The sequence below is a fragment of the Piliocolobus tephrosceles genome, chromosome 12, assembly GCF_002776525.5.
Source record: "Piliocolobus tephrosceles isolate RC106 chromosome 12, ASM277652v3, whole genome shotgun sequence".
Lineage (NCBI taxonomy): Eukaryota > Metazoa > Chordata > Mammalia > Primates > Cercopithecidae > Piliocolobus > Piliocolobus tephrosceles.
The window spans coordinates 105735236-105754199 of NC_045445.1; positions in this window are offsets into that span (position 1 = coordinate 105735236).

Consider the following 18964-nt stretch of genomic DNA (forward strand, 5'->3'; position numbering starts at 1 on the left):
AATCCTGAGGCACAGTGGCTTGTTTTTGCGTACCATCAGGTATGGCACAGACCAAACATATCTCTCTAGATACTACAAAAATTCCAAAGAGTAATAAAAGCTATCATTCATTCATTAATTTCCATGTGCCAGACACTGTGTTCAATTATTTTTGTAAGTAATTTCAGTTAAGCCTCATAGCAACTATATAAGATAGGTAATATTATCACGATTTTATGGTGATATACCCAAGGATGTATTGCTACTCATGTTTTTAAAAAAGCAACTGGCATTTAAATTCAATTCTATCGAATTTAAAAACAGATGAGATGTTCTTACCTACATTATAGTGCCTACTAGCAGTAACACTCATCATGACTCTGAATGTCAGCTAGTATTAAGTATACCAGTCACTGGGCTACACATTTTTATGTGTTACTTCATGCAATACTCAAAACAACCTCACGAAGGGGGTATTATTCCTCTAACTATTATTATTACAGTTTTCCATTTCACAGATCAGAAAACTGAAGACATTAAGAAATAACCAGTCTACCACAGACAGAGTATTGTTTCCTGGGGCAGTTAAACTAAAGGAGTTGTTCTGCCATAGTAAATGGTAGGACAAACTTAGATTAACATTTTACTAAACTGTGATTTGTTTAACGGCAGTGTCATTTACATGTTTTCTTCAAGATTCTGGCCTTGGGACTTACATGCTAAACATTCCAAGGCCCTCTCTTAGTTCTCTTGGGCCTTCTTTTTTGAGCCTTCGACATTGCAGGTCAGGAGAACTTCTGATCCATTGCACAGCCAATGTTACTTCGTAGCTCCAGGGTACTTTATAAACAAAAAGTTAATTCAGAAAAATTGTCCACCAGCAAACGAATCTGGTTTCCTAGATAACACAGCTCAGAGTTTGTTAATACAGGGTATGGGTTAGACAGAGTTGATTTTGCTTTCTGCATGGTTTGGAAGCTATTCTCTTATGTTCTTTCCTGAACTGTATATTAACTATAAATAATGTACCATCATATAATGGTTAATACATACTTTTTCCACAGAAATATGTTTGGATTTCTTTTTCTTCCCTTTGAAGTGATCACCACCCACACCAACCCACTAGTAAGATTAAATATTCTTTAACAAGAAAATAATAAAAGCTGAATAAATGCCTTCCAGCATCAAAAAAATTTCAGCAGAAGCAGTAGGAAAAAAATTCCCTGAGTTCAGCTTTTGTGATTACCTTTAAGACACAGGAGGGTCATTTTTGTTCCTTCAAGAGATTTCTGTAAATCGAGGTTGCTGCCCAAAGAGTGTCAGTGGGTGGGTAAGTGTGGAAGGGGTGGGGAATAAAAACAAAGGATATTTCAAGACTGAGTGAGGGCAGCGGTGTAGTCAAGGATTTCTGAGTCTCTGTTCATGAACTACAATACTCCTGGTGGCTATGGAGCACCTCGTCTGCTGATGGCTCAACACGTCTCCAAACGATATACAGTATAGCAAAGTCTCAGACTAGAGTTTCAAAGACACCATGGGACTCAATCAATCCTCAGAATCATGAGCTATGTAAATAGGGCAGGCACCTAACTAGGTAGGAGAACAATAAAGGCAATATACGATACATGAAAATATGAATACCCATGGTTTTTTCCCCCACTCAAAAATCACTGCTTACATAATATAGTTGTCGTTTCATACTTGTGGAGGGATTGGTTCCAGGACCCTGAGGATACCAAAATCCAATGATACTCAAGTTCCTGACACAAACTAGTGTAGTATTTTCATATAACCTATGCACATCTTCCTGTATACTAAATCATCTCTAGATTACTTATAATCCTAATACAATGTAAATGCTATGTAAATAGTTTTTATACTGTATTGTTTAGCGAATAATAACAAGAAAAAATGTCTGCTTGTCAGTACAGATGCAACCATCCATTTTATTTTTTTCAAATATTTTCAATTTATGGTTGGTTGAATCCACAGATGTGGAACCCACAGATATGGAGGGTAGGCTGTATTTTATTTTGGGTAAGGTGCAGTTGTTACTTAGCAACAGGTAACTGTACAGGCAGATGAGGTAAGATGGGGGTGCTTCCAGGTTGAAGAAAGTTGAAAGCCATGGAATTGCAAAATAGTCTCGTGTATAATGAGAATGCTAAGTGATATCTCTCCAGTACACACTTCTACATGAATCTTCTGGCAAATTATATTACATAGCTCCAAACCAACTAACCCAGGTGTAATTTTTTAAAAAATCATACTATTTAAGGAGATGATGCCATTCTAAGGAAACCTTGTTTGGACATAATTTCTTTGTTAATTCTTCAAAACTCAAATAATGAATATCTGAAGTTACTGTTGCATTTATCTTCAATTTGTATTTATTATATTGTGTGTTAATAGTTCTTAGAAAGCACAGTGAACATGAAGAGAGGGCAGGCACCTAACTGGGTAGGAGGACAATAAAGGCAATATATGACATGTGAAAATACGAATACCCATGACTTTTTCCCCCACTCAAAAATCACTGCTTACATCAATCCCAAATTGTCATGCTACAATTTAAGCTGATTTCTTGTTATGCTTTCCTCACTGGAACTCAAGAAGGTTTAGTCTCCTTTGTTGTGTTTTTAAAGATATTTTTAAAATTTCCTCTTGATCTTTCCTTTGGTTGACTAGGAAGCTCAGCCTCCCCAGCATGTTACCATGTTTTATATATAACCTTTTAATCACCCTCTGGCTCCCTGGGAGCTTTATCCAAGTTCTTCTTGCCTCTCATTATAGGTTGTCTATAGCTGCCTAAGAAACCACCCCAAACACAATGGCATTAAAACAGCAACAGCCATTTATTAATATTATATTTCACAGGCCTGGGGGTTGACTGGGCTTGGCTAGCTGGTTTCCTCTTGAGGGTCTCTTAAGTGGTTGCAGTCAGATGGAGGCTGAAACTGGAGTTCTCATGAAGGTGTCCTTACTCGTGTATCGGTGGTAAATGCTGGCTGTTAACTAGGACCTCAGCTGGAGTTGTAGGCCAGAACACCCACATGTGGCCTATCCCTGGTGCCTGGGTTGGGTTTCAAGAGGGAGCCTCTCAAGAAAGACAGAAAGCCAGGCCAATGCTGTCTCATCCTTTAAGATGAAATAATTTAATATGTAGTTTAGGTATAATCACGAAGAATAATTTTCTTTGCATTTTATTTGTTAGAAGCAAACCACTATGGCCAGGCCATGTTCAAGGGGAAGGGGATTAGACTTCACCTCTTGATGGGAGGAGTGACAAAAATGTGCAGTCATGTGTTAAGCATGACACATCTCTTGAGTTGGGGAACCCATTGTCCTTTCAGGGTATAGGAAACAAGTGGGGGCAGTCATAAGGAGCTAGAGTCAGAATGCAGAGACTCTATCAGGAATCTCAGGGATACTTGTGGTCATGGCCAGAGAAAAGGTAAGAAGGAGCCCATAAATAACAAGTCCACCGCAGGGGAGGTCATTACAAGTTGCTCTAGCCAAAAGGTGACCCCAGATGGATCCCGGACCTGAGGATAGAGGTTGCTTAATGTGAGGGTGAGCCCTGCATAGCAAGGAGAAAGAGCCCAGAGGAGCGGTAGTCAAAATCGAAGAGCACTCAGAGACCCACTGTGATGAGTATGAGGTAAGTGCCATTTTCAGGACTACAACTGTGGAATCACCCAGGCCTGGCTCAAGGCGCACGGGAAGCTTCCTGTCACAACACCCACCTCTGACCACCAGCATCTTAGGAACGAACATCGTTGCCTGAGAGAAGGTGCAAGCCCACCCAGAAGGGATAAGGCTACTCTTGGCTGGCTGAGTTTCTGAGAAGTTGTCGTAGGCAGTTGTGGTTGTTGAGTACCCCAGACTCCTGCTTCTCGAGAGAAACAAATGAGTTCTACTTAGATTCTTCGATTCATATTTATTCAGATAAAGAGAGAAAGAGGCCAGGCAGGAGGTAGAGGCAGTGAGTTCTAACTCCTGATGCAAGGAGGCTGACTGCACTCAGCGATGCGCACTGTTGGGACCGTGGTATCTGCAGGCAGATCTTTAAATTTCATGCTCACTCTAATAACAGAAATGAGACTTCATTGTGAATTCGTATTTAGATTATAATCTCATGTCCAAACCCACACACACGCACAGCCTTTCTTCCTGTTCCTTTTTCTTTAACAGCAGCTTCTTCTGTGAAATATGTGCAGCTCCTGTAAGAACTGGTGCCATGGTTACCTTTATGTGTGAGTGAGTTGTCACGCTGATTGAATATAGTGACACCATTCCTTTATTGTTCATTCAGACAGTGTTTATGAGCATTGGGCCAGACAGGGAACTTGGTACAGCTGCACTGGCAAAGATGCATAAGGTAGAGTCCTGTCCCCCAGGAGTGACAATTGAGAAATAGGACTTGAAAAATCATTCACCCCACAACCTGCAAGTGTAGAGGACATTTAGCTTCTTTGTGTCTATAACTAATCGGATACCCTCCTGTGAGTGAGCAGGAAAGCCAATTAGTTAAAGCTGCAGTATGGTTCAAATATAACCTCTAACACTTCCTCCTGCCACCCTCCCTAAGATGCTACAGCAGTCAGGGTCCCAGGAGTAGGATACTGTCCAAACCAGGAACTTTTGAGAGTAAAACAGGATGCTGAAATAATTACACTGGAATAATTGGAATAGACTAGGACTGTCTGGGGGCAAACCAGCACAGAAAGTCATTCTATCCAGATGGAAACCACATTCAAAAGGGGTTCATTTAACTAAGGGTCTACTTTTCAAAGGTGTAGATAGGGTTAAGAGAAGCCAACAAGAGATGGGAAAGCACCTAAAGCCCACAACAGTGGGAGGATGCTGCCACCCCTAAGCCTAAAAGAGTGAAAGGAGATAACACTTCCAGAGCCTGGTGAGGCTTATGGCTATGGGAGAGGGCTGCTCATCAGAGGCTGTGACCTTCATTAGGGGAATGCAGTCCCCTTTAACCCACTGTCAGGTACGGAGGGAGCAGGAAGAAAATAAGCCCAATCTTTCTACCCACACTCTTGCCTTCCTGCTCGTGACTTCCATTAGCCAAAGGCAGCCAGAAGCCAGAAGTCAAGGGAGCCAGTAGGTGCAGAAAAGGGTGAAAATGGATCCTGCGTGGGAGTAGAGAAAAGAATATCTAACACACTATTATTCAATGGGACGGGACTGGGGGGGCTAATGCATCCTCATGATGGCAGGAAGAGCTTGAGTTCCTCGGGCATGCTGACCTCTGCCTCCAAAGCAATAAGGAGAACACCTTAGTCCCCTTTTGAATGGACTATTTACTGTGTTCCCACTATCCAGTGAGGCCTGTGGGTGGTATATCTCTTGTTTGCTAACCCTCTAAGCTTGTTTCCAACTCAGTGGTGGCTTGGCTTCACTTCAACTCCCACTGGTTACTGACCAATCCCTGGGTCTCTGCCAAGTGCTCCATCATGCCTGCTGGCCCAGATATCTACCCCAAGACTCAGGAAAGTTGTTCTTCATTCTGTCCCAGGGGATCCCTAGGAAAAGTCCATGGATTCTCAACTCCAAGTCTACGGTTAACTCCAAGTCTAGGAAGTGAACACTGGCAGTATCACAAAGTTTAACCTAGGGGCTTCCTCTGTCCAGCCATGCTGGGCCTCATTCACTCTTGGTATTACTCTAATTTTTCTAAATCCCCTCACCATCTCCTTACTGACACCTTGAGTGAAAACAATCAGGGACACGTAACAACTTGGTTTGATATCCATTTTCCTTTTACCTCTTTCTCCTTCCCATGTTCTTCTGGGAGGGAAAGGGGTTCAGCTGTCTCTTAGTTCCCTGGGTCATATTCTCCTTCTAGTAGAGAGCAGCAAGACTCACGGCTTTGCTGTGGACTCAGTGTGTTTTAGTTCTACTCTGGGTCCTTGAGGCTGGATATGCTATCTTGTAAAAAGGGAATGAGCTTTAAAAACTGAGCAAATCATTTTTTAAGACTATAGCCTGACTTACAAGGCCGTTGCCCTGCTGCACAATCATATTTTGCAAATATGGTCTTGCTCTTTCTATATTCCTTAACATTTCTTAACCCTAACACATACCCAGACACACATACACACACATAGCTTCAAAAATATTTCTAGGTACTCGGGTATCATGAGCCAACTAGAGTACAATCACATGCTCAGGAAGGCAGAATAGAAAATTACATCAATATTTGTAAAATATTAATCCCCCTTAAATTTTTAATTTTTTGTTTCCAGCTATATTCTGGAAGCTTGGGCTTTAAAGTGAAGAGCATCGTACCTGGGCCAGGGCAGCAGTACATGAAGCAATGTATGAACCTGGATTTGAGCCTTGTCTCTGCCTCTCATTAGCCATATAACCTTAAGCAAGTCGTTTCACCTGTCTGAGCTTCACTTTCCTCCTGTGTAAAATGAGGACCTAACACCTGCCCTCAATGTTGTGCTGAAGGTGACATGAGCTGGCAGAGAGCCTGGTTCATTGTAGGTGTTTAAGTGGCATTCACTTCCTGCCCTCAGAGCTAACCCTAAGTGAGAACAGACATACAGGCCCCAGAGCCATTTGAAAATAGCGGGACTAGAATTTCTGGACCTAAGATTTTTGGTGTCATGCAATTGAGCAAGATGGGATGGGAGCTAGACTTGACTGAGTATGAGAAAGATGCAGTCACAGAGCTCTGTTAGCCTTTAGAAATGATCTCATCACCAATGCATAGGAGAAAAGGAGGGTCAGAGAGATTCAATAATTTGCCTGAGTCCTATACCCCTTGTGAGTAGACTTCAAAGCTCTTTTCACTAGAAATATATCTTTCTTGAAACAAATTGTCTGCATTAGTGAACACTGTGGTGCTCTGTCCAGATCCTCTTCGCAGGGTCAATGCCCCCATCCCCAGCTGCTGGAACGATCAGCTGCAGATGATTCATACAGCTGCACCCCTTCACACCAAGTGCCCTTGGCTATGAGAAACAGCCTGCCCAAGTTTATGCCTCCTCCAGGTAGTTCAGCTTCAGTGTCTGATTTGGAGATTCAAAAGCCTGGCCCCATAAACCTCAATGTGGCATAACTTGAAGGGCGTTCCCTGCTCTAGCACCCCCCATAGGATCAACTGAGGCTTCTGTAGCAACCCCATCATGAGTCTTCTGCCTCAATCCTGCCTTCCTCACTTCCTTCTGGGTGTATTTCCCCGGAGCACAGCCCAGTAAACCTTCCACACACAACTCTGTCTCAGAATCCATTTCCAGGGAAAGCAATCTGAGGTGTAGACTTAAACCTGAGTGTTTGCGGGAAAACAAAACTCCCAAAATATACGAGGCCTCAATCCCCAGATCTTTTCTCAAATACGTTGTTCAAAAGATGGTATAAAAAGTGACTAGTAGAAGTGGAATGGGAGCGGGCAGTTCCTAGGAGGAGGAATAACTAAGAGGAGAGTGCTATGAGGGACAAAGTCCCAGGAGTAAGGGAGGAAAAGAGGATGCCCAAAGTGTTCCCTGTTCCAATGGTATGCTTTGCACTTTTGCAATTAATAAAAGGTCTTCTGAATGTGGCAGCTCTGCTTGGTGTCCATACATAAAGGATCTGATTACAGGCAAGGTAATCAGCTGTAGGGTAAGAAGAAAATGAAAATAAAATTAACTAATTACAATGTTAACAATAACAGTAATAGCTAACACTTATATAGTGCTTTCTACATTGCAGGCTATGTTAGTCCATTTACACTGCTATAAATAAATAACTGAGGCTGGGAAATTTACGAAAAAACAAAGAGGGTTATTTGGCTCATGGTTCTGCAGGCTGTATAGGAAGCATGGTGTCAGCATCTGCATCTAGTGAAGGCCTCAGAAAGCTTCCAATCATGGCAGGAGGTGAAGGGGTAGCAGGCACATCACATACCAAGAGAGCAAGAGAGAGAGGGAGGAGGTGCCAGGCTCTTTCAAACAACTAGATCTTATGTGAACTCATAGAGTCAGAACTCACTCATTACCAAGATGACAGCACCAAGCTATTCATGAAGGATCTGCCTCCATGACCCAAACACCTCCCACTGGGCCCACCTCCAACATTGGAGGTCACATTGCAACATGAATTAGGAGGAGATGAACATCCAAGCAATATCATAGGCATTGTTATAAATGCTTTATACATATTAATTTGTTTAACCTTAGAAAAATAACCATATTAAATGGTCACTAGTATTATCACCATGATGAGAAAATGGAGGCATAGGAAGGCTAGTAACTTGTACAAGGTCATGCAGCTAGTGAGCTGGGCTTTTACCCAGATTATTTGGCTCCAGGGCTGTTACTCACAACCATTGTGCTCTGAGGGGGAAAAGCCACTCCCTCCTGTAGAAGAGTAATCATCACAGAAATTCAGTCCTGGTACCTAGTCCAGAAGCCACCAGTCCCAGAAACCACAATGGTAGCCCAAAGATGCCACCATCAATCCTTATTTCCCAATCCTGTTGAAGATTGACGTCTTAGCTAGTGAGAAAGAAGAGCTTCTCTTCATTATGTGCCCTAGACTGTTTTAGCTAGAGATTTATTTATTGGGGGATGTAAATATCTTATTTTGTATGTAGCATAACGCCATTTGAAAGAAAAGGTCTCGGCTCCAAGCCCCGGGCCATTGGAGGGGGGCAGTGGTAAATGGATACCTCAGTGATATTGTTGAGAACATTACTTTGCACAAAATAAATGAAGGGAAAGCCTCCCATGTGGGTTGGGGATCCACCCGTAATTGACAGTCATCTCCAGAAAGTCCTTCAAAGAGTCATCATCAGTCATAGAACTTACATTCCAATGGAGAGTGGTTGGCCCATTTGTCACCTACATCAGTTAATTTAACCAAAGTTTTCTCCATTAACCTCTGCTGAGAAGCCCAGGAGAGGCACTACTCAACCAGCATTTGATCATTTAATGGCATCTTATCCTTACTGCTGTTGTTCCTGTAATAAATTTGGAGTAAGCATTGATTTGTCAAAGGTCTGGAGTTAATTTTATACATACCAGAATATTGTAATGGATGAAAGGTCTGAGACACTGTGAAGTAGCAAGAGGTGTATATCAATTATCTATTTCTGTGTAACAAGCGACTCCAAAACCTAGTGGTTTAAAGCAACAACAATCATTTACTTTACTCTTATATCTGCAATTTGAGAAGGGCTGGGCAGGAACAGCTCCCCTGTGCTTTACACAGCATCAGCTAGGGCAGTTCATCAGAAGGCTGCAGGATTCACTTTCAAAATGGCTCACTCACATGGCTGGCAACTCAGAGCTGGCTGTTAGCTGAGAGCTCAGTTAGGACGGGGCACCAGGGAACTCAGTTTCTTTACATGGCAGGCCTCTCCTTGGAATGCTTGGGCTTCCTTCTGTCATGGTGGCTAGGTTTCAAATGTGAGCACCCCAAGCTGCAGAAAGTAGAAGCAGGAAGTAGAAGCTGTCAGTTTCCTAGTCTGGGCCTAGAAACTGGCACAGCATCATTTCTACCATATTCTATTGGACAATCAGTCACAGAGCCCAGATTCAAGACGAGGGAACATAGACCCCACCACTCAATGGGAGGAGAGTTAAAAAATGTTTGGGTCATGTTTCAAAATCACCACACAGTTGCCATCACAGAATGTCAAGCATATGGCATCTCTTATTTCACATTCTTTTATGACAAATGAAGGAAAAAGTTTGAAGACGTAAAGTTATTTCCCAAGACCACACCACAAGATAGTCACAGAGACAAACCTGGCTTTGTTTAGCTCACTGAAACACAAAGCATGCTACTCATAGAAGATAGCTCTTCAAAAATTACAGCTAATTACAAATGGCTAAATCCCTGAAAAGTACACAGACACTTAACACTATTATAGGGCATTGACATGATAATACATTGTAATAATATAATCATATAATAGCCATAAAAAGATAATGACACATTAATCAACTTTTATCAGGCATCACAATGGTGCAGGAGATACAGAAGTGAGCAGAAAACAGGTCTTGTCTTCTAAGAGTGCATAGGCCAATGGAAACCACAGACAATTTAAACAAGAAAATACAATTGTGCTTTTTTGTGTGTGAGGAAGTTTATATTGCTTTAAAGGCACATTCAAAGGGAAACTAAACCTTTGTCTGGGGTCTAGAAATTCTTCCTAATTGATGTGATGTCTAAAGCAAAACCAGGAGGGTATGCAGGGGACAGAGATCAGAATATTTCAGGTAGAGGGAAAAACATTTACAAAGACATTGAGAATAAGACTCCACGTTGTTTAGAAGACTGGGTAGACTCAAGTTATCACTGGCACATAGTAGATTCTCAATACCTAATAACTGAATTAAAAATATACAGGTGATTTATTGGTATCTCCAGTAACTGGGGATGAATTGATTTTTCTTGGTTCTTTCTCAGACCTGATTAAGCACTAGAGATTATTGGTAAAGAAAATGAACATGGAGACATGGTTCATCTACCCACATAGTAACCACGTTATTGCCTAGTGTTCATGGATCAGTGACAGCCTAAGAAAGCCTGTTTTCTTGCTGCTTCCACCAGTGCTAAGGCTATTTGTTTCTGTTTGTAAATGCTTAACACATCTTGGAAAGGGTGTGGGCAAACACTCTTGGTGCAATTATGCAATCTTTGTTGTCAGAATTGGATAAATGTTTCTCCTTCCTGCAGTAATTGCTAATTATAAACTAGCTGATATAGTTGTCTGCTGACTTTAATTTTCTGTAACAGCCTCTGTCCTTTCTGAACCCTGCACAAGTAGTTCTCAGGAGTCTCAGCTGACATCCAGTTCCCCCAGGGAGTTTCCCATGATTACTACCAAGGGCTTTCCAGAAAACATATATTTGCCTTCAAGAGGAGACACTTCTCTGTTGTGTAACACCCACTTTCCTCCACCTTGCCCACCAACATTATCACTTCTCACCTCAGATCTTCAGTCCGTCTCTATAAATATTTGAATCAATTATATGCAAGACACTGAACTAGGTATTTTCCTAAAGATGAATAAGAAATAGATTGTAAACTCCATGAAGATAATTACTCTCAGGAAAAAAAGAATCTGTACAAATAATACATTATAATACATGAAAGTGTGTGGTGCATGCTCTAGGAAGAAAAGTGTCACACCACAGTGGAAAGAGTTTATTTTTCAGCAACGAGAATCCCAAAAGACTATGGTGGAAGCAGCATCTGAGCTGAAACTTAAAGGATAAATAGGGGGATTATATAAAAAACTCTCATATGAGTGGATAATCATATGAGCAGATACTCACTCCACATGTTTGTCTGGAGAGTTCAGAGAAATAAAGCTGGAAAATAAACATACAGCTGAACCAATCCTGTGGTAAACTACTTTTCTTCACCAATGTTTGCTGCTTGTCCATGTGGAAGGAGTATATTTCTCCATTCTGTCGAACCTATGTATGGCCAAGTCACTTGCCTTGACCAAAGAATGTGGGCAGAAGTGATGTGTGTCAGTTCTGGATGGAGGTGTTAAGGGCCAATCTCTTCCTCACCATGTTCTCTTTTTCTTTGCCACAACTACTGGCAATGTTCCAGGATGAGGCCACTCTGTTACCCAGAGTCTCAGAAAGAGGGAAGCTAGCCTTTGTTGTTACAAGACACTGATACTTTAGGATTATTTTTTATGACAGTATAACATAGCCCATCCTTACTAAGACAAACACCAAACTTGCCCCAGTCAGCTCAATTCCTAAAAAGTAATACAGGGCTCAAAAATGGAGTAGCAAGGTACTATTTGACTGTTCCCAAATGTTCCAGGCACTGCATGGGGTACTTGACATACATAATCTCATTTAATTCTCACAAGTTCATCATGTATAAATCCTTACTTCCTTTATACAGATGTAGAGACTCAGAGAGGTTAAGAAACTTTCCCAAAGTCACACAGCAGGCAAGAATCATTGCTGGGATTCTAATTTCATATTGTACAACAGGGAATCCGCTCCCTTTGTGGTGATACAATCCTAGCAAGTCACAAAGATATCGTACCCTTAAATTCCCTAGCAAACTATGTCCATTATTCTGAATGTAATGACCCTGTTACCTAAGCCTGGACTTTGGAAACAAGTGGATAGGAAACTTGATTCCAGCTCTATTATTGTGTGGGAAACATGGGCCCCTGATCAATAATAAAGAATTTCAAAGTCAAGGAAAAAAGATTAACCTCAGAAACGATTTAAATCCATTGTGTCCCATCAAACCTAAATGCCAGTTACTCACCTTGGATTCTAGGTGCTTTTCTTTCTCTCTGGTCCGCGATAAAGTGACAAGATTAGATTTCCTTTGGATACCATAGGACCACAAAAGAAGATTACATAGTTCAAAAGAAACAGTGTTCCCCAGGAATTGTTCCGATCTCTGCGGATCACTAGGAAACAGGATTGCAATTTTCTCAATCACACTGCTGTTACAGGCTACAGATTTTGTTATGAAAAGTGAGAAGTACACAATCAATGGAACCTAGTGCAGCCAAGATACACATTACATAAGTGTTCAGTAGACCCGGAAGACTTGGTCACCAGAGAATGAGGTGAGTGCCCTGAGGGAGGCATGGGCTGAGACAGTGGTAGAAGGAGAGAGAAGTTTCAACAGCGACTCTCCTAGAAATCCACTTGGTAACCTGATGGCTTATTTTTCTTATTATCCATATTTTTTACCTCTGGTTTACCTCTTCCGCTTGACTCTTTCCTGCCATGGATGTTACTACCTATAGTTGGTGGTCATTGGGAGAGAAATGTATATTTTTCTTTTTCAAGCATCCAGTACATGTTTAGTGTAGAATTGAAATTTTTCCTTTACATTTTACATAGTATCATTTCCTACACACAGTTATCAGAGCCATGGCATTAGGTTTTTAGGTGGTATTTGGAAGTATTTATTATTTATGTAGTTTAGCTGGCTGTTTTTAAGTTCTGTATCACACAAAAAGCACAGAAACAAACAAGGAGAAGAATGAGAAACACAAGAGAAACAGCACACAAATCAGACACAGACCATGGACACTTGGGCCTGGTAGCTGAGTAGTGGATGAAGGGCCAAATGAAAGAAAGGATGGCTGGCAAAATAACCCATTGATCAAGCAATCAAGATAAGCTGAGCAAACGATGATGAAGAAATAAGAGCCTAGGTGGGCCAGTGTGCTGATGAGCACTCTTCCTGGTTTTGCTAAAAGTTTCCTTTCGATAATTTCAATTAAATGACTTCTTAGCATCTTCTAAAATTTGACACTGAGATTATTTGCCTTCAATAAGATATTACATCAAGCTGGCCAATTAGAATGAAGGAAGGGAGAGACAGTGAGACGAAGGGAGGAAAGGAGGGAAAGAGCGAAGGAGGAAAGGAGGGAGGGAAGGAGGAAAGGAGGGAGGGAAGGAGGGAGAACGCGGAAGTGGGGAGGAAAGGGGGAGGAAGGAAGGACCTGGATTTTAAAATGTCTGCACTCTGCATCTGATTTTTTGTTTTGATTAAAGTTTTCATCATAATTGAATGCCCTCACTATCTCGCATCTCAAATGTGAGAGAAATCTATGGCCAAGAGCAGACAAGGATCAGCTGATTGGGAGGCTGAGTGTAAATATTGGTGGAGATGGAACTATGCCAGGGTTTTTATTAGAATTGTTATGGTTTTGTTGGTAGTCTAGTTAGAAATTTCCATATATTTTGAGTGGTCTGCCCCAACTCTATTTTTCCCATAAGCCAGTTATTTATAGTGTGTGATTTTGCAACATGAGAGGTTTTTTCAGAAATGCATACTTGGTGTTATAGCAGGAGCCTGAATATATGCATACATATGAAAGTTTACTCCTATATAATGATCAAAACTCAAATTGATTTAAAGTTCTATTTTTGCACCCAGCTGGGCCTTTTGCAGAGATGAAGACTGTGTTATAGGAACAGTACATGATCCTTCCCGTTTCTCTCTCTGCCTAAAGCCTCCAATTCCCTGTCCCTACCTCGCTCCCCAGCTTTCTGATTCTAAAGGAGCTAAGGAGAGAAGAGGGAGTCAAAGATGACTTTATACCCTCTGGGCCTGGCAGACACGACAGTTGACTTTCTCTCTTTGAACAAACATTCCCCCTGAGGCATTGAGGTGGATGTCCTGTAAGCCACACAAATGTCTCTCCCCTTGCTGGCTACTTTTCTCTTGGCTCTTGCTTTTTAGGTGCCCACTCCATACAGATCACTCTCTCTTGGAATCTCTTTGCCCCTACTGGTGGTTCTCTAGGACAGGGTTGTGTAAAGCTCCAGGCTGGCTCTCTCTTCTGCACATGGCCCCATCTCATCCACAGGAACCACTCTGACACCCTTAGCACCAGCAAAGTCCAAGAGTGGAAGCCAATCTCAGCACAGGGGCACTTGCTCCACCGCCAACGCAGGTCCCTGCTCCTCACACAGCCTCTAAACTTCCTGGAAGGGGCCCAGCACCAGTCCATTAGGACCTCCATACCAACTTCTCACAGTCCTTTCCTCTCCTTGGACTTGAGGCAGAGGGAGAGCAATCTGAACTGTCCTGCCCTGGCAGGAGTTTGCAGTGAGACAGCAACTACCAAAGAAATTTTCTTCACAAACCCCCCTCCAAGTCTCCACTGTTTTCTACATCCTCTATGAAAGGAAAGGGCTCAAAGGCAAAATAAACAATTGTCATACTTTGACTTTGAAATGTTTGTATGGTGGTGTCTTTGGAGTATAGGATTTATTGTCTTCATGCTTCAATGAGAACTGAGAATAGAATACTTCTATTTTAAAATAGGACACACATTCACACACTTCAATACATAAGCACACTCACAGAAATGCTTACAGTTTCCTATGATAAATGGTCTACTTTTCAATCTCTGTAGCAACACTATACTGTTTAAATTAATGTAATATTGCTATATATATATCTCTACACATATAAATATCATATACATATGTATATATATCTACACACACACACACACACACACACACATATATATATGTTAGGTCATGTTCTTGTACCTTGCTTTTATTTATTTATTTTTCAAATTGTCTTGGTGGTCTTGGCTTTTTACCATCTTGTTTGTATTTTAAGATCGTTTATCAAATTACACACACACTAACACACACACACAACTATTGGGATTTTTGCTGAAATAACATCTACAAACATGCAGCACTCTCCACCCAGTTTTTCTATATCAAGTTGTTTATATTTTTGATTACATTTATTCCTAAGTGTTTCTTGCTCTTGTTAAAAGGATTCCTAAAATTACATTTTTAGTTGGTTGTTTCTGATGTATTGGAACATCGCTGCTTTTCAAATTTTATTTTTATCCACCAACCTTGTTGAAATTTTCTTATTAGTTCTAATAGTTTGTTGAATTTCTTGAATTTCAATTAGATCGTCTAAAAATAATGACAATTTAACTTCTTCCTTCCAATTCTTAAAACTATATTAATCTTCCTTGTCTGATGCATTGCTTACAACCTCTAATACCATGTTAAATCCAAACAGTGCTAACAGGCAACCTTATCTTGTCACTAAATCTTAAATGAATATATGCATCAGCATTTTGTATGATATTCACTTTAGGTTTTTAAAGTTGTATTCAGAGATTGCCTTTCTTCCAGATTGCTCATTATGAATGGCCTTCAAGACAGATAGTCAAAGACTCTAATCAGCAGCAAAACTGCCCCTAAATCACTGCTCTAGGAAGAGTTTTGGGCAGTTAAATGACTTCCTTGAGGTCCCAGCCAAGTTTCTGGCAGAGCAGTGGTAGGTCATTCTTTTACTACACTTGCTTTAATCACCTACGTGTAAAACACATTCTTTATTCCTTTGTCCCATTTTTGCATTGCTGTGTAATTTTAACTTAAAACATTTACTTTATCTTTCCAAGTAGATTGTAAGATCCTTGAGGATAAGGACTAAATATTCCCTTTCTTTTATATTATATAAGCTCTCTAGAATATAAGCTCTGTGAGGAAAGGGACTTTGCCTGTTTTGTTACTGCTGTTTCCCCAGTGCCTAGTACAGTGTCAAGCACTGTAGGCACTAAAACTTTTTGATTGAATGAATGAATCAGCTTCACGTCTCTCCAACCCCTCACAGACTCCAGCTCACCATCTGGCAATTTGCTATGTGCACTGAATGCATTCAAAAAATGTCGGTAGAATGAACGAGCCATTCCAGCCCCTAGTCTTTCATTTTGATTCCACCATTCTTTCACCTGGACATCACGATTTCTAAACAACTTAAGTAAAGCTCGATGTTGATGTTTTTGTCAATGCCAGAAAAAAAATGTTTGACAAGTGTGCAATCTAACTTCATGAATTTCAAAACAGATGACACCCATTTTGATAAATGCATATGATTCTGCGGTTGATGAAAAAGAAAAATGAAAATGGGGCAAAATTACAGTTCGGTACCCAAGACAATAATGAATCTTTCATCATGTGAATGGTCTGTCATGAGACTGTAAAACCACATGAAGACGAGAAACAGGAATGTCCTCACACGGGCTTTCCAAGGGAGTCAACGTAATTTGGTTAACAAGACACACTTATCTGTGAATGAATTATAGCTAAGTGTGAACCTGGCAGTTCAATTATAAAATATGTCAGAGCTTTCCAGAAGCGATTACCACCATAACATTGAATAAGGTTACCATGGACCGAACAGACTAATTGGTAGAGTTAGGTCTATTTTTAAATGTCAAACCACATCTTGCTCCTCTTACAGTGCTGCTCTCTACCCTGAACTGGGAATATTAACTACCTACAGGTTTCTCATTCTCACCAGAAATGGTCCGTCCACATTTGCTTTTTAAATAACATAGTTAGGGAGAGATGCATGGAAATCTGTATCCACCAAGTCCTAGCCATGCCTCCTGTGGGGTGGTGGTAAATGTAGGGTGAGTGAAGGGAGAGTCACGAAAGGATAGTGTGTGCTGGGAATGCTGGTATCTCAGAAAACCTCTTACTGCCACTGTGCTGATCAGAATGGACTGTGCACTGCATTGTCACAAGCAACACTGTTATCACCCCTCACCTGTGAACTCTGGTGTCCATGATCTCATACGTCACTCTCAACGTCAAGTTCTCTTCCTGCCCTTGGCCCTCAAGTCCCCTCCCTCCCTCCCTCTCTCTCTTGGTCTTTCTCTCTCTTTCCTTCTCTCTCAGCTACATGAATTCAGTTACTTGTTCACCTGCCCTTTTACTTAAAGGCAGAAAGCCTTCTCTCTGATGCCATCATAGCCCTTGCAAATAGTTCTACGATGTGAATCCACCAGTAATGGAGTGAGGAAGTGAGACAGAGAAGGAAAGGTCAATAAAACAGGCATTACCATGAAGTTACCACTGAGGGCAATTGTGAACTCAATTCCACTGGAGAACTCAGAAACAGCGTAGAACACAACTCAGTGTTATACCGTCCCAGAAGCAAAAAGGCTGAGGAATTTATTCAGCTATTTTCATCAGCCATTAATTGAAGCCTATTCTCAGGTGGCATTAATTTCCTGGTGCTTCTGGCCTGCTATGGGCAACAGCAGAATTGGCTCAAGCACCCAGAGAAAGCCCTCAGGCAAAAATGCAATTGCTGGCATTTGAAATTGGGCTGGCATGCAATGAAATCCCTAAAGCAGAAGAGATATGGGTGGGGCCCTAGTAGTATCTGCTACCTCAAATAGTCAGGGGTAATGTGATAACTCTGTTATTGGTTTATCTAGGTAGAAACTCTTCCAACAGCCTTTACAAAAGAAAAGAAACTTAGATGCAAATCCTCATTCAGAGTCCTAACAATTGCAACTAAACCCCTGTCATTCCAACCCAAAGCACTAATTTACTACTACTACTCATCCCACTGTACTTACTTCCTGTCTTCACACTGATAACCTTTGCAGTTTGCAGTAGAGATTAAATCCGTATTGAAAGTATTCAGAATTCAAGTGTACTTCTTTCTCCAGAAAAAAAGTCTATGTGGATAATATTTTATTAGAGCTAGGCAAATAGTTTTGTGTGGACAAATGTTCTTATTTCAAGAATAGGAGAACTATAAATCTTAAGGCAATTATCTTTAGAAAAGCAGCAAAGTAATAGAAGAAGGAGTATTATCTTACCTTTAATGACTTTTTGTAATATCAAAATAAATCATTACTGACTGAGCTAAGAGGTAATTTCAACATTATAAACAAATCAGTATAACAATTAAGTTATCAGGAATGAAATCAAATTAAACATAAAAACTATTCTTCAATAACCAAGGATGGCTTTTCCCCTTCAGCAGAGACTACTGAATTCCAACTACCAAATTTTCAAGAGTCTTAAATGGGTCTCTCAGAGCCTTGGGTACCATTTTGCCCCAACTACACAGAATGAGAGCCAGAGAGGGACAATATTTAGCTCCTATAAGAGATTGAAAATGAATAGTGTATAGTGGATTCTAAACAATGATGGAAGAGTGGTTCAACCAGAAATCTTCATCAAAATACTGAGAGAAATGATGCCAGGATCCCAATGGTAACATTCCAGAAGGGAAAACTTTCTTTGCATTGAGTCGAATTCTTCTTACAAGAAGAAAAATTTCCTCGATTTGCTTTGTCCTGAATTATTTTCAAAGTGTTTTCCCATTTAAAAACACATATTGAATCTCTGAAAAGTTCTGTTGTATAAAGCCAGACATACTATTACCATCTTATAGATGAGGAAACTGAGGCATGGAAAGTTTCAAGTACCTTCATTGAGACACTTGCAGTCTAGTACCAAAGTCACTTCACCCAGCCACTGTATGAGGCTTCTCCTGGAAAAAAGACGAAACTTAGATCTGAAAGTCAGGCATCGAAATACTCCATAAATTAACAGGCTGGCATCTTTCAAAATACAAATTCAGGACAGTGACTCTTCAATTATGAACATAGCTTAAATGAGAATGGCAGAGATAGGAAGCATACAAAAACTGCTGAAAATTATCTTTGGTGAAT